At 42.1% G+C, this 26,400-nt stretch overlaps 1 protein-coding gene and 1 non-coding gene across 2 annotated transcripts in view; both read right to left on the bottom strand.

The window, feature by feature from the left end:
- Positions 1-26,400, bottom strand: part of LOC124712327 — a 1,282,739-nt gene that overhangs the window by 292,369 nt on the left and 963,970 nt on the right. The window lies entirely within an intron of this gene.
- Trnat-ugu lies at positions 21,111-21,184 on the bottom strand. The gene has a single exon. It is a non-coding gene; the product is annotated as a tRNA-Thr (tRNA).

Here is a 26,400-nt window from a genome sequence, read left to right as displayed (position 1 = left end):
AAACTCAAGCTAAAGTGGGAAATACGGAAACATCATCGTTAGGGAAACTTACAGTTTCACAGGTAATCGACAGGAATGAATACTTTTGGGAGCTAGGTCTCTGCACTCCCTCCTCTCAGTACTTGGAAATAGTCACTGATGTCAGGTTAAACAACGAATGGCTAGGTTGTTATTCATATTACGCATCTGCAGATAAGCATATACTCTGACGAAAAAAAAATCGCAACACCAAGAAGAAGTTGTGCGACATAAACGAAAGTTGGTAGGCGTGTTTCTGCATCTGAAAGACGATGTCTATTCAAATAGTAACGCCACTACGAGGATGCAAATGAAATGTTCAAATGTGGGTGAATCCCTAAGGGATCAAACTGCTCAGGTCATCGGTCCCTACAGTTACACACTACTTACGCTAACTTAAACTACCTTACTCTAAGAACAACACACACACCCATGCCCGAGGGTGGACTCGAACCTCCGGCGAGAGGTGCCACGCAGTCCGCGACATGGCGCCTGAAACCGCGCGATCGCGCGTGCACTGCACAGGTCTTTACTACAACGCGGCCCGTAGACAACATTTGGATGAATTCACACGCGACGTATCATCGAGAAACTGGACTAAGTGTGACGAGTGTAGCCCAGAAGTTTGGTAGTGTTCACAATGGCAGGGCGACTGGAAGGGATGGACTTTTGCTCCGACGAGCAGGGCGTTGCGTTTCGTCGACACCCGCATATAGGCGGCACGGTTTACGACGGTGCCGAAAGCATGGGGTCCGGACCACCTAGAAGTGGCGTCGCTTGCTCTCCTTGGATAAGAGCAGATTCGGCCTGAGTGGTGATTCAAGACGTATACGTACCCTCATGTGGCGAGACGTGCCAACACACAATGCATTCTCGAGCATGATCGGTTTGGTGGTCCAAGTGTTATGGCGTCGGGAGTCATCATGTTGCGTGGTGGTACTGACCTCTAAATCGTTAAACACGGTTCACTGACTGATGAATGTTATTGTTACACTGTACTGCCTCCCTAAGTGTGCTTTTCAGGGTTGCATTCGGCCCTGACATCGTTTTTATTGATGACAATGCGCGACTGCATCAAACAGTGCAGGTGGAACAGCTCTTGGAACCAGGGGATATTCGGCGAATCGGCTGGTCTGCCCTCTCCCCCAACAAATCCCGTCGAGCGCGTGTGGGATGCGTAGTGCAGCACGTCTACATGCGACAACGACCATCCAGCCTCTGAGCAGCAGTGGAACGTCCTACCACAACCAACCTTGTAGCCAGAATGGCAGAAATTTGCAGAGCATGTGTTGCCACCCACAGTGATGGCACACCCTTTTAAGAATCATGTCCTGCACCCTATAATGTCCAGGGGATCATAACAAATCGTGGTAACTTCTGTATAATAATTACCTTCGAATAAAAGAGCCATTTCTATTCGTCTCGTTTCTTTCAATCACCTTCTTCACTGTACTACACTATACTATACTGTAATGTACTATACTCTGCTGTAACAGTTATTTCTATACAAGGTCCAAGTTCCATCGACCTATGTTACTTGGCAGTGGTACACCAAGCGAAATTTACTTTCGTCCTCAAGTTTCACATACCAGTATGGTGAAATGGGTTGCATTACTGAGCTGACTACTTTAATGAAATTCAGTCGATACCCTAAACATGAGAATCAGAACTGTATAATCTGATAACAAGCCAAACTTATCAATTTTTAAGGTTCCACAAGATGATAAAATTCCGTATGAGGTTATAATGAGAACTGATGGGGCCAGTAGCATAAAAATGGTTCAAATGGTTCTAAGCACTATGGGACTTAACATCTGAGGTCATCAGTCCCCTAGACTTAGAACTACTTAAACCTAACTAACCTAAGGACATCACACACATGCATGCCCGAGGCAGGATTCGAATCTGCGACCGTAGCGCAGTGGCATAACTTATGGCGTGTGCCACTTGTATTTACCCAGCAAATATAAGTCAGTTTGTTAGTTACATTGCAGAGTTCAATGTATTCATTTACATTATATATTAATGCAGCTACAAATCTTTCATCTGCAAGATTAGAGGCTGCAGAACTTCTCTTACATGTAACAATATATCGTCAGTGAGTTGTCATTACAATGTGCAGAGTACAAGCATACATTAACAAAAATAGTGAATATACAGTATGTCATTAATGTCAGTCTTTCTGACGAATGCGATTAATGTCATAGTAAAAGGAATGCTTGGCACAGGTACAAAAGGTACCAAATCTAGAGAACAGTCGGAAATTATCGGGAAGAGTTGAGAGAGAAGATAGGAAAAAATAAGGGCACTAATAGCTGAGATAGGTTGACAATACGACAAAAGTAAGAGTTCGGTGTGGGATAGAAAGAAGACAATTGGAATACGCTGAAAGGGAAGTATGCTGTTGGGTAACAGGTAAATAATTTAATTTCGTGTTAAATATCACGCTGTTCTGTTTCACTCATTGGTTAAACGACAGTTTGTTCCAGAGTCACAATGTTGAAAGATTTCGAACGTTGTATCGACCAGATTCTCTTCCTTGATTTAATGTAATCACAAATAGAGGACGTCGATACTACTTGTTCTTCGAAAAAAGTCAATATTATGACGTAATTGCTGTAGTTATACTCCTTGCACAGTGACATCAAGCGTACGGTCAAAACCACTTCTCTCTAGTTGACAAACGGTATCTACCATTAGCACATTATGGCAGATCGACTCATCGCATGTACTCGAACAAATTCTGATAATCGTCGTTTGACGAACGGAAAAGTGGGTTCTGAATAAATTCTGCTTCTGTTTCATGTTTAATGTTGTTGTTGTGGTCTTCAGTCCGGAGACTGGTTTGATGCAGCTCTCCATGCTACTCTATCCTGTGCAAGCTTCTTCATCTCCCAGTAACTACTGCAGCCTAAATCCTTCTGAATCTGCTTAGCGTATTCATCTCTTGGTGTCCCTCTACGATTTTTACCCTCCGCGCTGCCCTCCAATACTAAATTGGTGATCCCTTGATGCCTCAGAATATGTCCTACCAACCGATCCCTTCTTCTAGTCAAGTTGTGCCACAAGCTTCTCTTCTCCCCAATTCTCTTCAATACCTCCTCATTAGTTATGTGATCCACCCATCTAATCTTCAGAATCCTTCTGTAGCACCACATTTCGAAAGCTTCTATTCTCTTTTTGTCTAAGCTATTTATCATCCACGTTCCACTTCCATATATGGCTACACTCCACACAAATACTTTCAGAAACGACTTCCTGACACATAAATCTATAGCCGATGTTAACAAATTTCTCTTCTTCAGAAACGCTTTTCTTGCCATAGCCAGTCTACATTTCATATCCTCTCTACTTCGACCATCAGTTATTTTGCTCCCCAAATAGCAAAACTCCTTTACTACTTCTAGTCAAGTCTCATTTCCTAATCTAATACCCTCAGCATCACTCGATTTAATTCGACCACATTCCATAACCCCCGTTTTGCTTTTGTTGATGTTCATCTTATATCCTCCTTTCAAGACACTATCCATTCCGTTCAACTGCTCTTCCAAGTCCTTTGCTGTCTCTGACAGAATTACAATGTCATCGGCCAACCTCAAAGTTTTTATTTTTCTCCATGGATTTTAATACCTACTCCGAACTTTTCTTTTGTTTTCTTTATTGCTTGCTCAATATACAGATTGAATAACATTGGGGAGAGGCTACAACCCTGTCTCACTCCCTTCCCAACCACTGCTTCCCTTTCATGTCCCTCGACTCTTATAATTGCCATCTGGTTTCTGTACAAAATGTAAATAGCTTTTCGCTCCCTGTATTTTACTCTTGCCACCTTCAGAATTTGAAGGATGTTTAATGAGCTGCACATAATTACTGTGCATCCTGTCCCCATCATCCACGAAAGATAATTTACTATTTTTAAATTACATTTTATTGTTCAGTATATTCAGTTCGTGCACGTGGGTCTCACTAACTCCATGAAGTGGTGAAACAAATGAGACAAACAATACTGGAGGTGGCCAACGGTTCTCAAATGCGATGCGAATCATCACTGGAAATACTCTTCCTATTCATCTCGAGTGTTTCAGTCCATTGAAAATGAGAGAATTCTCTTGGAAACCAGGGATCATCGGGGTACTGAGTATTATAAAGTTCTTTAGGGATGTATCTGTCTCGAGTATCGCATCATACGGAAATGAATCGTGGACAGTAACCATATAGCTGCGTGGTCAGAGCGGCAGAATGCCACGCAAGGTTGCCGGGTTCGATTCCCGGAGGGCTGGGTGTTGTGTTGTCTGCATCATCATTTCATCCTCATTGACACGCAAGTCGCCGAAGTCGCGTCAACTAAAAAGCACCAGCCGACCGCTTCACCCGACAGAAGGCCCTAGTCACAGGCACATTACCAAGACAGACAAGAATAAAATGTAAGATTTTTGAATAGGTTGTTGCAGAAGAATGCTTAGGATAAGACGGCAAAATCAAGTAGCTAATGAAGAGAGGCTATTCGGACGTTGCGGTTGATAATGGAAGGAAGACTACAGAAAAAACACACGTTCATGGGATCTGTCGATCGGGAAGAGGTGTTCGATAATGTAAAATTGTGTAAGATATTCGAAATCCTGAGAAAAATACGGGTAATCCATAAAGAAAGACGGGCAATGTACAATATGTACAAGAAGCAAGAGTGGAAGACCAATAACGGAGTGCTTGGGTTAAAAAGGGTGTAAGAGAGGGATGTAGTCTTCTGCCACTACTGTTCAATTTATAAATCGAAAAGCAACGACGGAAACAAAAGGAAGGTTCAAGAGAGGGAGTAAAATTCATTATTACAGATGAATGGAATGAACGGTGTAATGAGTACAGAATATGGAATAAGCGTAAATCGAAGAAAGTAATGAGAAGTGCCATCGAAGAAAGTAATGAGAAGTGCCATAATTGAGAACAGCGAAGAACTTAGTATCAGAACTGGGGGTCACGAAGTTAATGAGTAATTCTGTTACCTAGCCAGCAAAATAATGCACAATGGGTGGAGCAAGGAGGTCATAAAAAGCAGACTAGCAGTGGGAAAGAGGGCATTCCTGGGCAGGAAAAGTTTACTGGTATCAAACATAGGCCTTAATTTTAGGAAGAAATTTGTAATAATGTACGTTTGCGGCACAGCATTGTATGTTATGAAACGTGGACTGTGTGGAAAATCGCAACAAAAGGGAATAGAAGCATTTGAAATGTGCCGCTACAGAAGATTGTTGGAAACTGGTTGGACTGATAGAATAAAAAGTGAGGAGAGTCTCCGCAGAATCGGCGAGGAAAGGAATATATGCAGAACACTAACAAGAAGAATGTACAGGATGGTAGCGCATCTGTTAAAGCATCAGGAAATAACTTCCATAGTACTAGAGGGACCTTTGGAGGGAAAGAACTGTAGAGAAAGACGAAGATTGGAATACACTGAGCAAATAAACTACTCTGAGATGAAAAGGTTGGCATTGGAGAGGAGTTAGTGACAGGCCGCATCAAACCAGTCAGAAGACTGACGACTACAAAAAAAAAAAAAAAAAAAAAAAAAAAAAAAAAAAAAAAAAAAAAAAAAAAAAAAAATTAAGAGATACCCAAACGAATTGGAGTCAAAGAGTGTTACGCAAAACTTGATTAAAAAAGGGATTGACTGATATGATACATTCCAGAGCATTAAGGAGTAGTTAATATAGTTATTGAGAGAAGTGTGAGAGGATAAAAATTTTAGAGGGGGACCAAGGCTTCAGTACATTAAGCAGGTTCAAGTGGATGTAAGTTGCATTAATTATGTAGAGATGAAGAAGTTTGCACAGGAGAGCTCAACGAAACCAGTATCTGGAGTGAAGGCGTTCTGTTCTGGCGGACTGAAAGGGCGCGCCAAACCAGCCGCCACAGGGCGTCGAGAGTGCGTCGTTTGTTTGCAGGCAACAGCTTCGCGAACGCGTTTAGGGCGGAGACGGAAAGTCAGAATTTAATATCCCGTCAGCGTCGTCTAACACGGGGATATAACTCAGTCGGGAAGAAAGCGTAGTAAGGAAGCAGCTGTGCTCTGTTTAAGGCAGTCTGACAAGGGAACCTCCCCATCGCACCCCCCTCAGATTTAGTTATAAGTTGGCACAGTGGATAGGCCTTGATAAACTGAACACAGATCAATTGAGAAAACAGGAAGAAGTTGTGTGGAACTGTGAAAAAATAAGCAAAATATACAAACTGAGTAGTCCATGGGCGACATAGGCAACATCATGGACAGTGTGAGCTCAGGAGCGCCGTGGTCCCGTGGTAGCGTGAGCAGCTGCAGAACGAGAGGCACTTGGTTCAAGTCTTCCCTCGAGTGAAAATTTTACTTTATTTATTTTTGCATAGTTATTATCTGTCCGTTCGTTCATTGATGTGTCTGTTCACTGTAATAAGTTTAGTGTCTGTGTTTTGCGACCGCATCGCAAAACCGTGCGATTAGTAGACGAAAGGACGTGCCTCTCGAATGGGAACCGAAAACATTTGATCGCAAGGTCATAGGGCAACCGATTCCTCCACAGGAAAACACATCTGATATATTCTATACGACACTGGTGACGGCATGTGCGTCACATGACAGGAATATGTTGTCGACCCACCTAACTTGTACACTTGGTGAATGGGTAAAAAGATTCTTCTACCTTGCCCGATTTAGGTTTTCTTGTGGATGTGATAATCACTCCCAAAAAAGTGATGAAAACGTAAGAGTTTGTCACATAAACTGAAAATAAAAAATTAAACTTTGCACTCGATGGAAGATTTGAACCAAGGACCTTTCGTTCCGCAGCTACTCACGTTACCACGAGACCACGGCGCTCCTGCGGTCCGAGTGTCCTTGATGTTGCCTATCTTCCCATGAACTACTCAGTTTGTATATTTTGCTTATTTTTTCACAGTTCCACACAACTTCTTCCTGTTTTCTCAATTGATCTGTGTTCAGTTTTTCAAGGCCTATCCACTGTGCCAACTTATAACTAAATCTGAGGGGGGTGCGATGGGGAGGTTCCCTTGTAAGTGTGAGTATCGCCGTTCTGGTGAAAGAATGGACGTTCGTGGGATGGGACGGGACGACGTTAAACTTGACCGAACCATTACTGTAGCAGCCTCGCACGAGGTGCCGATTCTGCAGCTGCTTCCAGAAGAAAATAAACCCATTTCATAGGAGCCTGGGACAGCGAACTATCATTAACCTGCTTGGATATGATATATTCGCGAACAAACCTATTCATCAAGCTGTAATTGATTCTCTTTCCTGGTGATATTCTCAGCAATAAACAGCTACTTATGCTACTGATCATCTTGCCTGTGATATGAGAGATGATATGTCAAGATGGGGAACCGTACGAAGGAAGCCACGTCAGCAGGACGGACATTTATAATGATCTTCCGTCTTCTGTCACCACCTTTTATTGGGCATCCTAGGGCAAAACAAGCTCGACACACGGCAGCTAAACTCGGAATATAGGAATACAATATTATCACACTGACAAGGGAAGCATCTCAGTCCCAACGACTAAAGTCGACTACAAATGTGCTTATAGCTAACGCTGTACTGAATTAGTAGCTATCCAAATGCCATTAATCTCTGAAAATATGTACTTATGCATTTTACACAATAACATAATCCAAAAAAACTATGGTACTGTACAGAAATACATACTGAGACACTCCAGCGCCTGAAGGAACTACACGTCAAAGTGAATACGAACAGGTCTGTTACTAAGCACTGATGACCGAGCAGTGGACGAAACTTTACGAGGGTTGTTTTAACCGCAATTATAATTCCTTTAAGAAAGTTATGAACCGTCGTAACTGCATTCGTTCGAAGTCCAAATGCACAGTTATTTTAGATTACGTGGCGCGCAGAAGGTAGGACCCATGCCATTTCAAAACAAAAAAATACATAAAAATTGGAGACTTTATAAAAAAGCCTGTAAGAGCACAATTTGACAAAGTAAGAGATAACTGATCAGTAGTTCACTACTGGCATATTCAAGCGTGGGCTCTGCACAATCTTAAGCCTTCTTTGCATTCCGTCAGTATCTTCAGAGAAGAACATAACGTTCGTTTTTGCCTGTCACTACGGTCATGGTTCACAAAGGGATTGAAGAAGACCATATTATTACATAGACAGCATAAGCGTTTACGTCAGATGTGAATAAACCCATTAAAAACGAAAACAAATACGGAGCAGATGTGGAAAAGTGAGCAGATCTATTTTTTTATGAACTATTGTCTTCTTGAACACTATCAAACAGACGGGAAAAAGTAACAGCTGTTGTGGTAGAGTCTGTTTGTTACTGCATGTACTGTTACGCTGCGCCCATGGATGGTAGATTACATTTGTTTGTATGAACCAAAGAGAAAGTTTGGTTGCAAAGAAGCTAGTAGCACGGGGTCAAGAAGTGTCCACGGTAACGCTAGTAAAAGTGCAAACATGGACAAAAAGCACATTTTATATTCCGGCCCTCGGTGCACATGTTGGTGTGAGAGATCTATTACTTTCTGATTTCTAGTCGGGACACAAAAACTGCAGTCTGAATAAGGAAAGTTTTTCCAAAAGGGATGTTGCGTTAAAGACACTGCCACCAAAGCCAAACTTTGGATTCATATCTTTTGTACGTTCGCAGATTGATAAACTGCAAGTCACCGTATATGATGAACATTTGACCATCTGCCTTCACTCTGTTATCTATAACGAATCTTTTACACCGAGATATAGAGTTACGTTAACTTATCCGAGGCAGAGATCTGGCCGCGAAGCTGATGTTTCTGTTATATCGCGTTCCATAAGGTGACGCAGCGATTTTTCGCATAGGACTACTGCAGTACGGATGTACGGAAAATGTACTATTTTCACACGTTACGCTTGTCAGGTGTGCATACTGTTTACTTCCACTAGGTTTTGATCACTTTATTGAAACTCGACATTTGACCTTCGACGACCAATGAAGGAAGGACGCATGATGACGCAGCAACTTCTGTTTTGAGAAATGCGAGTCTGCTTGAAACAATACACACCGCCTGCGTGACAAAAAAAAAGTGAAGCACTCAGAATGAGAGGTGTAACGGAAATGAAAGTTCAGGGTTTGAGAAGGCGTGTGATGTTATTTCAGTCATTACAAAATCGAGTCAGACTTACCTTACATAGAACTTTGCAGTACAAGCCCACTTATCAGTATTTATGTTCCAACCCCTCTGGCCTAGATTCATGCACCGATTCAGTTGGGAAGGGTATCCTAAAGCCGTCGTATTGTCTCCAGAGGCAAGCCTGACCATAACTGATGATACCGGTCCTTGATATCCTATATACTGGCACTGGGATACAGTTTGCGTCCGAGTTGGTCCCAAAAGTTTCTGTCGTGGACAGATGTGGGCGTATCTGGGAGTATCTCAACATTATGTAGGCAATTCATGATGACACGTGCCATTTGTGGACGAACAATCTCCTGTTGCAATATGGCATCACAACACTTTCCCAGGAGAGAACCGGCTGTCCCATGAAGTCATACACGAAGGTTCCCCACACTATGACGCCAGGTATAATACCGCGGTGCCAATCAAAAACATTGGAAGATCGGAACCTCTCTCCATATCGCCGTCATTACTTGCCGACAATGGTTATCCAGGGTAGTGCAGTACTGCAGTCCATAGCTGAACACGTTGTGACGCTATTCATCGGCAATCCATGCTTCCCAGTCGTCGCACCACTCCAAACGCAGACGTCTGTGTTGTAGTGTTAACAGTAGCTTACGCATTGGACGGTAATCCTCCAGTCCGATTGCTGCCGGCCCCAGACCAGTGGTGCGGGATGACGCAGAATGCATTAATTGTTCTCGGATGGAAGGTGCAGGCGTGGAGGGGCTACGATGTGTCTGGTGCACAACACGTCGATCATCTCTTGTAGCGGACAGGCGTGCTCGACCGGAACCTTCGCGGCGAATGTGCCTACCATCACGTCCTCGTGAAATCCAATCAGGCCTCTTGTGAGAGTACTGTCACATATTGCTGAGCGATATGTATTTACGTATTTCAGGCCTAGCTTATTTTTACGTTGGTGGTCTGTAGGGGCTGAGTGTACGTGTAGTTAAAAAAAAAGCTTCGTATCGGGCTGGTGTGGTCTGCAGTAGTGACAGAAAGCCATCGGTAAATCTCACTGCGTCAACCACGCACCCGTTGTGGGTGGGCGACAGTTGGTGTTAGTCTAAACGCCTCACAGCATCTTCTTTTGTGCGTGGATGAGCGGCGCCAAGGAGGAAGCAGCTGGCGTCCGCCCCACCTCGCCGCCGCCTGGAGGTCAGTATCATACCCAGACTTCTCTGTACTTGTGTGGTTAAGACCGATGCCCTGGCGCCAGCGGATGCATCGGAGCGGCGTCTCTGATTTTCGCTCAAGAAGTTTGATTCTGCCAACGACTTTCCATCTGTTTGCCTAGCAAAGGGTGTGGACGAAACAAGCAATCGAAAACAACTTGGTTTTAGTCCAGTACCAAATTTCAGACTGGTTAAATGTGTTTCGCGTACGCCCATAGGAGAAAGTTTGGTGATATTGGCAATAGTTAGTATCACCACATATGATATCTGAGAGGCTGGAAATTGGAGAGATGGAAGAATTTTTCGGGGGATCGGAAAGGAAGTTTCTACGGGTGAGGATACTCATCGTCAGAGGCAGGAGCTACCGCCATCCGTGGCTGTTTTGCAGCACTATTCTGGCTTGTAGCAGAGGTAAGCTTTCAAAATCCGCAGTAGTGCGATCTGTAGTCTGGGAAGTTTCCTTCTTTTATACTGAGTGAAAAATTAATAAATCCGACAAACTGCGGGGACGGATTTATGACTGGAAATGGAAGGAAAAAGGTCCTATTAACTTGGGTCCCGAAATGCATCGTAGCCACGGTAGATGGTGCCAACGAATGACAGTTCCTCTTACCATGTGCCGTCTGTTCCTCGTGTATCGCAGGCTGTGTGATTGACGCATGTGGTCCGCTGTTCATGTCGCGAATAAGCCAAGGTGCAAACGGTCGTGAGGAAGCATGGCTACACCAAAAGAAGGACCCTCACAAAACCAACTACATCCCGACGCCTTTCAGATGGCCCCAGGGGTTTTTCGGTTTTATTAATGTTCACCTTGTATTTTGTATGTTCACCCTAAGTTCCTGACTTAATTCGTGCACCCTAAGTTCCTGACTTAATTCTAGTTTCAATTTAGGTTCTCTAGTCTTGTATTAGCGAGCTGCACAGTTAAGGATACCTTGGTCTTATAGCTTCCATGCAGTCTTCCTTCCATAGGGAACCTCGTACAGTGTTAACGTGCGTTTACACCTCTGTGGCTTGCAACTAGCCGCAAGGCACATGGGTGAAAATGCACCTGTAATCTCAACAAATTTGGTAACCTAATTCGAAATCGAATTGACTGTATTTCACTGTTTACGTTTGTTATGTTCATTTCTGAACATGTAAATTTCTGCTAAGAGCAGATCAATTGCAATGCACCACAGTTTCATTTAAAGTAACAAACTAAGAATTCTGCCCAAGGCACATAGCTTGTTCAATTTTAGACTAAACAAAAATTTTGTTAAAAGCAAATTTGTCTTCGATCACAAGATCCTGATCTTGTCCTATAGCTTTCCTGCTTAGGTAGCTTTCCTGCTTAGGTACGATAAACATAACCCGGTATACCGTCAAGATGTGCTTTGCTAGTATACCGTGCTGGGCGTGGAAACAACACTACACAGGAACAATACTAACGAACTCTGCTGGCCGTTCTACCTGTCACAGAGAACTGCAACTCTAACCATTTACATCTCCCGCGATGAGGTGTACATGTGCGAGGTTACATTGAAATCCTTACCATGTCTTTGGGTGATTCACCTTTTTTGTTCGGCGGTGTATGTTAACATGTTATGCAATACACGCATTTGGTTAGCCTTTTGCGCAATACTACCTCATTTACCTCATTTCCCTCCTGCTGGTAGTGACTAAGCTTTACCCGCTACTTCTGCAGTTAGCTTCTTTAAGGCCCAAACATATACAGCTCACAAATATAGAGTAAATAACCCTAACCGATGGGCGAAGTGACACATCTCCGGATTTTAAAATCTCCCCCCGCCCCCCCCCCCTTTTGGCATCAGCCGTTTGAGGTTGAATACTTTCCTTGTGAGTGAAGGATGATACAACTTTAATCCCTCAAACTGTGTAGTGGACTGTTTTTCTGATCGCTTTCTCTTGTTAATAACATATACTGAACATCCAATAAATAGTTAACAGTGGTCTAATTTTTCCTCGCTTGTCGTTTCGAAGAGAAACTTACAAATATACTCCATTTTCTGTTACGCCCGCTTTGAGTAGAATCGTTGTCTTCTAGCCCGGCTTAAACATTCTCAAAGATTGCAGGAAGGTATAAGTATCATATACAATACCTGTATAACTTAAAGATTTAACGTTTGGCACAAAGGCATATGAAAATTGGCCAGACTACACGCTGGCAATTTCGAAGTCAGTTCGTGTCCAGTACTCACTGAAAATGGAATACACAGAGATGTTTGAATATTATTCTGCATCAATTCAGGAGTTTTCAGATTATACACTTACGTCCAATGAGCTGTAGCACACGAATTTCTCCATTTGTAGATGGCACTGACGGCACCTGTCTGTCCCACAGAATTCTGTGGATCTCTGAGATGAGAAGGTACGGAAATACGGAGTTTTTCATAACGTCATATCGGTCAGATGACGTACATTTTGCTGGGACGCCGCTGGCTCACTCTTTGCCGCTAGTATTCCATGTTGATCACCAAAAGGGAAAGAGAAGTACATTGAGAGTTCAGGAGACGAATACGGTATGGCCGTAAACCTATCCTGCCCACCAGTTCCTTCGACAAGGAAGATATTCCAGACCTGAAAGCAATGAGTTCGAGATTCCTCACAACAACGATTCAAGCAGCGAATTGATACAATAATTAATGAATGTCAATAAAGGGAATGGAGTGAACAGGAAGGGCCGTACCACAAACATAGTAGCAAGAAGAGTTCAAATCTGAGATTTATTGTGCATCACAGATTTACATACACGTAAACAAACGAATATTTTGTACTGAAATGGGAGGCAAAGGGTGCTCTAGTATTGGCCATCAAGTTTCTCTGGTTAACGGAACCATCACTTGAAAATTGTTTTTAGAGAATCACTATCTTGTACTGTTGTGAAGGCAGTATCGTTGTGGGACGATAGAGAGAGGGAAGAATGAGAGCAACGAGGAGCGACACCGAAGCAAGTCGGCGTCTTAACGGCCTGTTTCAGCAGTCTGCGGGGCTACACTTCATCTGCCGATCGCGTAAACTGTGGAGGTAATTCTCCCCTCGTGAACATTAAATGCCGCACATTACATCAGAAGCTCTAAGTGCGTGAACGGCCAGTATAAGGCTTAGCACCGATCGTTAGCTCTACTGGACTCTGACACTTCCTACACGACGCAGACGCCAGTGATTGAGAAGACACACATCTCTCTCTCTCTCTCTCTCTCTTTCTCCTTCACTCATGGGAACACATAATATGTCTTTAAGGAAAATTTTCAACTGATGAATTAACAACTTGTTTGTTAAAAAAAACACACTCTGGTTTAATGAAGTGAAATATCCTTGAATGTGGGCAATTGTACTATTGGCTTATTACAGTCAACAACTGCACTTTGCCAAATATTCGCTCCCAATTAGAACAGGTAAATATTTTGTTGCCAGTCCGGAAAATATACAATCTTATTTGCCCGAATTGCGTCACTGCCTTTAATGGTCACACAGACACCACTTCCTCCTCACCCTGTGGGTACAATCTATGGAGACATCACATTGATACATACTGCCAGAAAATGGTTCAAATGGCTCTGAGCACTATGGGACTCAACTGCTGTGGTCATAAGTCCCCTAGAACTTAGAACTACTTAAACCTAACTAACCTAAGGACATCACACACATCCATGCCCGAGGCAGGATTCGAACCTGCGACCGTAGTGGTCGTGCGGTTCCAGACTGTAGCGCCTTTAACCGCTCGGCCACTCCGGCCGGCCATACTGCCAGACGGTAGTTCAGTTTTGGTTAAAACGGACGACATTAGATTTTCAGAGCGCTGAAAGGTTTCCTCCTTTTCGCTTCCTTACACGTAACATCCCCTCTAGTTAATGTTGCAAAAGACACAACATTAGATCATGTCGGTACTGATGGGGAAGGAAACAGGTAATGTTGCCGAAATAATTATTACTGTAATCGCCAGAAGTGAAAACTACAAGAAACCTAATTTAGGACATCTTGAAAATGAAGAACCGCAACTGCTGTTAAATGGTGCTTTATTAAGATGAAGGGATTCGCAGCTTGTAGCTTCGTCCTCAGGCATATATCTGAGTAGAAATAATAGGGGGAAAGTGTAATATAAAATACTGCATGTACCCCAACTTTAAAAAGGGTGAAGTAAATAATGCATAAAAGTACTCACAGTCAATTCATACAAAATGCAGGCCCAATGCACCAACAAACGTTCTGAATCAAATCAAAATAAAACATCCGTCGAAATGACGGTTGCCAGATAACAAAATCTGGAGAACGATTGAACCGACCGCTCCAAATAACAAGGAATTCTACAATAAAAACCAAGAGAACTGATAGGATCTAAAATTCAAAATCTGAAAATGTCGAATTAAAATGAAAGTCAGTTAACAAGACAGGAAAATAATTAGATACACACGCCGTTAGGAAACCAGCATAATGCTGAATAGACTCAGGTGGCAGTAGCATATGGTGAAATGGTGACAGAGAGAGAAAGAGATCAGATAACAGCCACAATCAAATTGAAAGCTCAAATGGCTCTGAGCACTATGGGACTTAAAATCTGTGGTCATCAGTCCCCTAGAACTTAGAACTACTTAAACCTAACTAACCTAAGGACATCACACACATCCATGCCTGAGGCAGGATTCGAACCTGCGTCCGTAGCAGTAGCGCGGTTCCAGACTGAGCGCCTAGAACCGCCAAATTGAAAGCCTAAAGTATAAAAATTGAGCATTAATAGCCGATAAATACAGATTGCGCGGAGAGCAGATATATGGAGAGCAGATACACAGAAACGGACCAAGCAAATGACATTGAAACATTACATTAAAGAACTTACCAGAATGTAAAAGTCAGTCACACAGCTGAACAAAGACAGGTGAGAACCGGCGGCGGCAAGGAACCGACCGGATAGGCCAGGGCGCGCAGACTAGATAACATGCGGCACGACGTGAGCGAGTCAGAAGCAATAACTGCTAAATGTACAATGCGGCAGAGAAAGATAGGTGGCGTCCTTACTTAGCTGGTTAATACAAAGATGGCTAAATATAAGAATATCTGGAATATGAATAATCCTTATAGAATATAAAAGACATTACATGGAGCCAATAATAATCACGTTAACGATGAAAACTCTTAAAGAAGTGAGAGATGTAAAAGGGATCACAGGAAGATAGTGGGTGGAGAAAAATAGAACGGTAATTGGATAATAGGAGAGGAGTGAACTAAATGTTAGTGGGGGGTAGGCGGGGATTACAGGAACTAAAGGCATAGAAAACAGGGCGAAAATATATAAAAAACAGTATTTTAATAACAAAAATATGAATAAAATTAAGTAACACTATTTATTCAATCAAAAATCGTAAGAAAATTTAGATGTCTCAATTCAGTTTGACCATTCTGTGTGTTGTGGGAATCGATACTTACAACGTATTACCTCAATTTGTTCCAAAATATGTAGGATTCGACATTTATTTTCGCGGTGTAAAATTTTTAAATTATTCAACAGATTAGTAATGGAATTCCCTTGTTCACGGAGGTCTGTCCTCAAAGCTGATTCTGAATTGGTTAAATTCTCATGTCGGAATCCCTTTCCATTCGGGCAATGTATCCAATGGGACAGCTGTCGCATCGGATGCAATACTGTGGCACAGTATTTCTGGCTGGTGCTACATTGTGTGTCTATATCTGCTACCAATATTATTAGGTATGAAATAGGCGGTCTCTATATTTTTAGCGCCAAGGTTGGAGCCTATCTTCTCCGAGATTTTACCGAAATATGGAAACGTATGACGTATACCTTTATCCCAAGCCTTATGTTCTGCATTCACCAGGATTATATCAACTCGCCTAGAGCCACGAAACCTATTTTAAAAAACCTTTGTTAATATTATTCACAAAATTAGCATCACAGCCATTGCTGTACGCTATAAACTTGTAAGGTTGTTGCAGGAAAATGTGTGTTGAGAAATAATTGTTAAGAAAAAAAATCGATACGTTGCGCCGTTTCTGAGTTACTTAGCATTGAAGTCAGCGAATCAGATTCATGCACTTTCACGCACTAAATGTGGTAATGCATAGACATTTCTAAGTCAGTGAGTTACAACTTATTGCAGTACTCATTACTTATTATAACGTGCCATTTCGGAAGTGATAAATTTAAGCTAAGTTAGACAATGCTAGGTTTGTTCAGTCTGAGGAAACCAAAGGAAGAACACTTCTGGTGTCACCGCCTCTGGCATACTGCTTGAATTTGCTCGCGCGGCGACGTGATTGGCTAATTTCAATCATAAATAACTCTGAAATTGCCCAAGACATCGAATTTTTTTCTTAACCATTATTTCTCAGCATAGCCTTCCTGCAGCACCCTTATAAGCTTTTCAAACTGTGTTTCTATCCACCATACATATTGAATTAGTCCATATTCGCGTATTATCCTTGGACAGAGGACGTTATACATACAATAAATCAAAAACCTGAATACAACCATTTTGTATGTTAGAGGTTGGTTAGAGGTGTGAATAACAAGATCGGTAATAGTTACTTCCTGTCTTCATTGGTTATTACTGCTGAAATTTTTATTTACGTTTCCTATTCTATTGTGGTTGTCGCCTGATCTTTTCTTTGCCACTGCCACCCGAGTCTATTCCGTTTTATGCAGCTCTCCCATCTGTGAGTTTATCTAATTATATTTCTACCTTATTAATTATCTTCATTTTAATTCCACATTTTCAAACTCCGAAATTTACACACTATCAGTTCTTTTGGCTTTTACCTGCTATTTGTGGTGGTCAACTACATCGTTCTGCCGATTTTGTTGTCTGACTACCGATCTTTCGACGGACTTTTTATTTTGACCTGACTGAGAATGTTGGGTCGTTCATTTAATTCGGGTCCGGGTTATATATGAACTGACTGTGAGTACTTTTTTCCGTTATTTACTACTTCCTTCTTTAAGTTGGGCAATATCATTTCCACCATTTCCCACTCTTTTTTTTCTACTCGCTTGTATTCTTGAGGATGCAGCTATATGCTGCGAAACCGGTCGTCTGAATAAAGCGTAATTTAACAGCTGTTGCGGTTCTTCATTTATCAAGACGTATTTCCACAGCTGTGGCTGCGCAGAGCATAAAGTTTATGTAATTGAGAACAGTTATGTCATATGTCATGCAACGAACTGTTCTGTCGGACAGTATCGGTGACAATAGCTTTATCGTATCATTGTTGAGAAGTACATCACAGACGCCCATACTACACAGGTGAAGTCATGGTTCATTTTCGACCTTATACGGTTATAATCGGGCTAATGATCAACTCCCTAAGGACATATCCTTCCCCACGTGCTCAAGTAATGGAGGATCGCACTAATGAGCAACTTAATTATCACACATCCGTAGCAGCGTGTAACATCACTCTTCGCGAAGGCTTTGTCAGTCATGCCGATCGATGGTAACTTAAGAGTAGAGCCCAAGACGCGCAAAACTCTTTCGACTTAATCTCAGATGTGCTGTGTCGGTGTCCACCATAAAGGAAGGCACAGTAACCTCCTACCAATTATATGTATAAAAACGTAGCTACTAGTACTACGCAATCACGGTGTACAACTCAAGGATAAACAATGCAAAACGAAGCTGAAGAAGGGCAGTAACGAGAGGATTAACGACTTGATTAACAACAAAAATTGAAAAAGGCACACTACTGGAAGGAGGGAAAAAATTCTCATATGTACGAAAGCAGGTGGCAGAAGTAGAGGAGATATCGTAAATAACTACAAAGGAAGCAAAGCTTTCTTCAATAAAAGAGCTCTGCAGATATAATGTATTGATGCGAAATCGAGGAAGAAAAGTCTGAAATGCAGTGCTGTCATATAATGTTAAAAATTAAGTATGTAGACAGAAAACGAAATGAAGAAGTACTAAAAAGAGTAGCTTAAGGCCAGCAGTCTGTGGAAGATACTTCAAAGAAGAAGCGACAGTTAGTGGGACATATGCTACGCGTGCGAGGAATAACCTGGCGCTGGAGGGAGCAATAGAAGGAAACACTGTGAAGGCATGCCAAGATGAGAATATAGAAAAAAAGGTAACTGGGTAGTTGACTGTGATAGTTAACTACGCAGAGATGAAAAGATTACCACAAGGTGAGAAAATGTGAATTAGAGTAATAAATCAGAGTAATAAATGAGACAGATTTCAGTTTACGAGTTGCCTAAAGGATTTATTAGTGGCCAGCTTCTTTACCGACGAATTACTTTCTGAAGCAACTTGCATTTGCAATATCAATAATATCGGACAATCTGAGATCTGTGTAATGTTCGACGTGTGCACATCTGTGCAATAAACCCAGTAAAATTGTTTTCTATTGTTGATGTTTTCCGACAGCATCCTAGGCATTGACGTTTATAACCATTACTGTATTAACTTCTAAACTAAAATGCGTTTGTCCCATATCCTTACGAAATACGTCACTTACGACCTAGGCAGCGAATGCTAAATTTAAGCATTCCTATATGCAGTGTGTATTTTTCTTTCCTGAAATATTCCACCTTAACAGGTACCTTGCTGTCGGTCTACGGATTGAACAATGCATTTGATTTAATCTACTAAAAGGCGAGAAAGTGGTCTGATGTCTGCAGAGTGTTCTCGGAAATACTCTCGCGTCGCGTCGCGTCGCGTCACAGAAATACGATACCCTCAATGTATTTCATAATGCTCCAGCATAAATCAAACCATTTTTGCTTCAAAGCAATCTCGTACCGTACTGGCTCACTCTGGTTACTCTGGTGGCAGACGAAGCCAAACGCCGAGCCGTCCAGAGAAAATGAGCCACCAGAACGTTGGTGTACGGAGCTGTACGCTTGTACAGGAGGGCACCGTGTGCTGATAACTGTCGCAACGGGGGAGCTGACGATGTGTTAGAGTTTTATTGTCTAACACTGAGTAAGGAAACGTTAACCGACACTAGTTCTAAAGTCAAATTCATGGGGGAAATTTCTGAACCATTTCATTTAAAAGACGGCTGTTAGATAGGGAGATGGACTCTCCCCGTCACTGTTTAACTGTGTTTTGGAAAAGGTAATGACAGAATGGCGAGAGCAAAAGTCGAGTCAAAATATAGATCAATCAATCAAGTTAGGTAGAAGTAATATTAGAGTAGATTGCCTCGCCTGTACAGATGATCTGGCAATTTGAAAAACGGATATTACCACAGCTCAAAAACAAATTGAAATTCTTAAAGAAGTTGCGGAAAAAGTAGGACCACAAATATCATTCGAAAAAACGGAATATATGGCACGCATCAAATAAGCACCAAAGTTTTTGAACACAAAATATGGAAAAACAAAAAAGTGTTTCTCGGTTTAAATACTTGGGGGAAATCATCAAAAAAACGGCCTGGAAAAAGCTGCAAACGAACTTCGTTGTCAAAAGAAATGGGAACTGCATTCAGATTAACACAGAATATCTGTAATAAAAAATCACTTTTTAAATGCAGCAAACTTAGGCATTATAGCACTGTAATCAAACCTGAATCTGTTTATGGAGCAGAAACTTTAATTTTAAATTGAAAGTGGGATACAGAGGAAATTCAAAAGAAAGAAAGAAAGAAAGAAAGATTATTAGGAAAATATTAGGCCCAAAATTACTGATGAGAAAAAATATAGTGTGAGAAGTAATAAAGAAACAGAATACATAGACATACATGGTGACATGAGAAAACGAAGACTTAAATTTTATGGGCACCTTTAAAGAATGGCACTCACTAGGTTGGCAAAAAAATGGTAGAATTCTACGAAAACAGAAGTAAGGCCAAAACCGACCCAATTAAATAGATCACTGCAATTAAGGAGGATCTTAAAGTAGTCGGCATAACTCAGACAGACTTTACAGATAAAAAAACATTGAGAAAAAAGATATTTGATAGGAAAGTTGGTTAGAGAGAAATTAGAAAACGGGTGGAACACCGTGGTCTGATGAAAGAAAGACTTCATTCTAAAAGGATGAAACAAATTTGGACACGAAGGAAGGTCAGCCATCAAAAGGGACATTGAGTGAATGTACATCGCCTGATCCTATTGGGCCCATACATGAATAATGATAATAATAAATACTGATAGGGCAAAGACTGTAAGATAGAATGCTAATGCAAGGAGCAATCAAAAAGTTCCATTTGAGGGCGTTGCTGTAGGATATAAGCAACGTAGCGCGACTCTGATACAGTATATAAGCACCGACTTGTAGGCAATGGATTAGTGTGCTATACGTGTCTTTCCGAGACGGGTCAATGCGAATATGTGAACTATGGCAACGTTATTACAAAATGCGACCATAAAGGAGCGAGGTGCTGTTATACTTGTCTTCGCTGCAGCAGGACAAACACTGGCAGACATTCACAGGGAAATGAATAATGTGTATGGGGCAGCATGTCGCCGGTCGAAACCTACCGTTGTGGAATGTTGGACCAAGTTCTGTGCTGCTGCTTCATGATATCGCACGTCCGCAAACCGCAAATGTCGTAACGCATAAGTTACGCCAACTCAAGTGGGAGACTCGAGACTCGCCCTGTAGTCCTGATCTCTTTCCTGCGATTATCACGCCTTCGGTTCCATAAAAAAAACGTCTTGAAGGGTCGGCGATTCCTGTCGGACGAGAGTGTGCAGAAGGCAGTTCTTCACATGACTAGAGAATTACAATGAAATGAACACCCTTAGTTGCTTACAGGCGTTGACATACGTCAACGGGGACAGATGAAAATGTGTGCCCCGACCGGGACTCGAACCCGGGATCTCCTGCTTACATGGCAGAAGCTCTATCCCTCTGAGCCACCGAGGACACAGAGGATAGCGCGACTGCAGGGATTTATCTCTGGCACGCCTCCCGCGAAACCCACATTCTCAACGTATTGTCCCGCACTACATTCGTAGTGCCCCCGCCCATTATACACATTACTCGCGGCGCGTTGCCGATTCCCGTAAGAGAATGTCACGAACAGATAATTTGATAATAGGCACGGCAGTACTGCAACAGTCAGCTGGTAACAGTGAATACTGATATTCATCTAATAAGCAAAGGCTCAATCTAGATATAGTAGGGGTCAGTGAAGTGAAGTGGAAGGAAGACAAGGATTTCTGGTCAGATGAGTATCGGGTAATATCAACAGCAGCAGAAAATGGTATAACAGGTGTAGGATTCGTTATGAATAGGAAGGTAGGGCAGAGGGTGTGTTACTGTGAACAGTTCAGTGACCGAGTTGTTCTAATCAGAATCGATAGCAGACCAACACCGACAACGATAGTTCAGGTATACATGCCGACGTCGCAAGTTGAAGATGAACAGATAGAGAAAGTGTATGAGGATATTGAAAGGGTAATCAGTATGTAAAGGAGGACGAAAATCTAATAGTCATGGGCGATTGGAATGCAGTTGTAGGGGAAGGAGTAGAAGAAAAGGTTACAGGAGAATATGGGCTTGGGACAAGGAATGAAAGAGGAGAAAGACTAATTGAGTTCTGTAACAAGTTTCAGCTAGTAATAGCGAATACCCCGTTCAAGAATCACAAGAGGAAGAGGTATACTTGGAGAAGGCCGGGAGATACGGGAAGATTTCAATTAGATTACATCATGGTCAGACAGAGATTCCGAAATCAGATACTGGATTGTAAGGCGTACCCAGGAGCAGATATAGACTCAGATCACAATATAGTAGTGATGAAGAGTAGGCTGAAGTTCAAGACATTAGTCAGGAAGAATCAATATGCAAAGAAGTGGGATACGGAAGTACTAAGGAATGACGAGATACGTTTGAAGTTCTCCAACGCTATAGCAATAAGGAATAGCGCAGTAGGCAGTACAGTTGAAGAGGAATGGACATCTCTAAAAAGGGCCATCACAGAAGTTGGGAAGGAAAACATAGGTACAAAGAAGGTAGCTGCGAAGAAACCATGGGTAACAGAAGAAATACTTCAGTTGATTGATGAAAGGAGGAAGTACAAACATGTTCCGGGAAAATCAGGAATACAGAAATACAAGTCGCTGAGGAATGAAATAAATAGGAAGTGCAGGGAAGCTAAGACGAAATGGCTGCAGGAAAAATGTGAAAACATCGAAAAAGATATGACTGTCGGAAAGACAGACTCAGCATACAGGAAAGTCAAAACAACCTTTGGTGACATTAAAAGCAACGGTGGTAACATTAAGAGTGCAACGGGAATTCCACTGTTAAATGCAGAGGAGAGAGCAGATAGGTGGAAAGAATACATTGAAAGCCTCTATGAGAGTGAAGATTTGTCTGATGTGATAGAAGAAGAAACACGAGTCGATAACATTCCATCAGAATTTCTAAAATCATTGGGGGAAGTGGCAACAAAACGACTATTCACGTTGGCGTGTAGAATATATGAGTCTGGCGATATACCATCTGACTTTCCGAAAAGCATCATCCACACAATTCCGAAGACGGCAAGAGCTGACAAGTGCGAGAATTATCGCACAATCAGCTTAACAGCTCATGCATCGAAGCTGCTTACAAGAATAATATACAGAAGAATGGAAAAGAAAATTGAGAATGCGCTAGGTGACGACCAGTTTGGCTTTAGGAAAAGTAAAGGGACGAGAGAGGCAATTCTGACGTTACGGCTAATAATGGAAGCAAGGCTAAAGAAAAATCAAGACACATTCATAGGATTTTTTGACCTGGAAAAAGCGTTCGACAATATAAAATGGTGCAAGCAGTTCGAGATTCTGAAAAAGTAGGGGTAAGCTATAGGGAGAGACGGGTCATATACAATATGTACAACAACCAAGAGGGCATAATAAGAGTGGACGATCAAGAACGAAGTGCTCGTATTAAGAAGGGTGTAAGACAAGGCTGTAGCCTTTCGCCCCTACTCTTCAATCTGTACATCGAGGAAGCAATGATGGAAATAAAAGAAAGGTTCAGGAGTGGAATTAAAATACAAGGTGAAAGGATATCAATGATACGATTCGCTGATGACATTGCTATCCTGAGTGAAAGTGAAGAAGAATTAAATGATCTGCTGAACGAAATGAACAGTCTAATGAGTACACGGTATGGTTTGAGAGTAAATCGGAGAAAGACGAAGGTAGTGAGAAGTAGTAGAAATGAGAACAGCGAGAAACTTAACATCAGGATTGATGGTCACGAAGTCAATGAAGTTAAGGAATTCTGCTACCTAGGCAGTAAAATAACCAATGACGGACGGAGCAAGGTGGACAACAAAAGCAGACTCGCTATGGCAAAAAAGGCATTTCTGGCCAAGAGAAGTCTACTAATATCAAATACCGGCCTTAATTTGAGGAAGAAATTTCTGAGGATGTACGTCTGGAGTACAGCATTGTATGGTAGTGAAACATGGACTGTGGGAAAACCGGAACAGAAGAGAATCGAAGCATTTGAGATGTGGTGCTATAGACGAATGTTGAAAATTAGGTGGACTGATAAGGTAAGGAATGAGGAGGTTCTACGCAGAATCGGAGAGGAAAGGAATATGTGGAAAACACTGATAAGGAGAAGGGACAGGATGATAGGAGATCTGCTAAGACATGAGGGAATGACTTCCATGGTACTAGAGGGAGCTGTAGAGGGCAAAAACAGTAGAGGAAGACAGAGATTGGAATACGTCAAGCAAATAATTGAGGACGTAGGTTGCAAGTGGTACTCTGAGATGAAGAGGTTAGCACAGGAAACGAATTCGTGGCGGGCCGCATCAAACCAGTCAGTAGACTGATGACAAAAAAAAAAAAAAGCTATCGCATCCCATTCATTTATGTTGTAAAAGCAACAACTTGGAGGACATACTAAATTGTCTCAGTTGTTTGATACATGCGCAGATAACGATTCTGTGGCAATATGTTACATCGCTTTTCTGGAGTGAGATGCGCTTCTGGTAGTTACTGCATTAGATTAAAATTCTTGTTAATTTTAGTATGTTGACATCTCTATCAATTAATAGTAATGACTCCACTTCCGTGTTCTTGACACAAACGAAGGACTTATACAGAGGAGGGTGTGACATTAGTGCCAATTTAATGTACAGAACAGCTTATTTTATAGATTGCTTCAGCTTGACTTGGCCTTGTATGTTTTCACTGCATCTCATCTCGGTATAAAAAACGACTGAGAAAATTGAATATGTCCTCCAAGTCGTTGATTGTTAAATGCACGAACATATGACCGAACTTCTGCCCTGTCACTCTCCCACGCTTGTAACCATGTCAGTGCCATATAAATCACATAGTCAATTATTTGGTAAGCATTCATGCCAAGAAGGAGTTGTACGCCATAAACGAAAATTGACAGACGTCTTTCAATATCTAAAACATGTCCATTAGAATTTCGTGCCAGTCGCGTAGGAGTGGGGTTAGTAGCGCCACAATGAGGAAGCAAATAAGGTTTGCTTTAAGTATACGCAGAAACGGCCGTGAGCGTTGAAAGGTGGCTACACTGAGCCACAGCGCCAGAGATTGCGCCAAAGAGTTTTATTCCGTCGCCTCCACTGGCAGTGCTTGTTGAGAACTCGTGGTAGTCAGTGCTTGTCGAGGACTCGTAGTAGTCAGTTCTTGTCGAGATAGGGCAGTAGTTAGTGTTTGCTGAGATGTGCTAGTGGAGAGTGCTTGTCGAGAACTCGTAGTAGGCAGTGCTTGCTGAGATGTCGTAGTGATAAGTTCTTGTCGAGATGTCGTAGTGAAAAGTTCTTGTCGAGAAGTCGTAGTGGAGAGTGCTTGTTCCATGTTTTATGCAGTTGTTTGATGGGCTAGACAGCAGATGTTGTTCTAATGGAGATGTTGTAATGATCAGAGTGCTTTTCGTCAATATATATGAAGGTAACAAACTCCTTTTCTTTTTTTTCTCATTATTTCAATGTCCTGAATAATGCGTCATTACAGGTTCAGTCAACAAAGCATCTGGTTTGTGTTCTTGTATTAGAGTGTAATTCTGGTTTTCTTGCGCAGTTATAGTATTTCTGTTTTCTTTTAATTACTTCAGTATAAATGGTATTTAAAATTTCTTGTCTTGTTGAAGAAGAACCGTGCCAGATGTGTACGTTGAATCACACTCCCACACACAGAACAATTACACTTGTGTTTTGGTTTCGTAGGTTTTATAGTTGCTGGGGACTTAATTAATTAATTGTGTTATCGGAAATTTTCATTTCATTCTTTGTTGTTGTTCTATGCAGTCAGATTGCGTACAAAAACTAGTCAGGGCCAACCGTTTACGAGACTACGTAATCGGACATACAGTTACGTAAAATTAAAAAATATTTGCATTAAAATAATAATTAAGCCCCCATGCAGCGTTAGTTGCCTTTGAGACTGATGTGATTTTATGTTAGTCAAGAATTTCTTAAGGCGACAAACTCGCCATTATCAACGCTTCACGGCGTTTTAACGAGATCGTGAAATGGGGCTATGAGAAGCTGAATGTTCGTTCTGCGATACTGCAGAAAGACTTGGCAGGAATGTAGCCACTGTACACGACTGCTGGCACGGGTGGTCATGAGGATCTACGGTCGCTCAGGACGGCCACGGGGCACTACTGACAAGGAAGACCACCGTTTTCGGGGTATGGCTCTGGCACATCGTACGGCAATTCTGTAGCAGCGGTTTGAACAGCAGTTGGCACCATAGATACACAACGAACTGTTACAAATCTGTTACTTCAAGGACACTTCCAATCCAGAAACCTTGCATTCCACTGACACCAAACCACCCCCATTTGCAACTTCATTGGTGTCAAACGAGAGCTCACTGGAGGACAGGGTGGAGATCTGTTGTGTTTTCTGATGAAAGCTGTCTCTGCCTCAGTCCCAGTGTTGGTTGCAAGGAGGCCAGTTGAGGGCCTGCAGCCAACCTGTCTGTATCCTAGACGCACTAGACGTACTCCTGGAGCTATGGCCTGGGGTGCGATTTCGCATGACAGCAGGGACACTCTCGTGGTTATCCCACACAACGTGACTGCAGACTTGTACGTCAGTCCGGTGACTCGGCTTGTTGTGTTGGCACTCATGATTAGCATTCCAGGGGGTA

This window comes from Schistocerca piceifrons, chromosome 8 (assembly GCF_021461385.2).
Source record: "Schistocerca piceifrons isolate TAMUIC-IGC-003096 chromosome 8, iqSchPice1.1, whole genome shotgun sequence".
Lineage (NCBI taxonomy): Eukaryota > Metazoa > Arthropoda > Insecta > Orthoptera > Acrididae > Schistocerca > Schistocerca piceifrons.
Note: the sequence above shows the minus strand (reverse complement) of the source record. Positions and strands in the feature narration are given on the sequence as shown.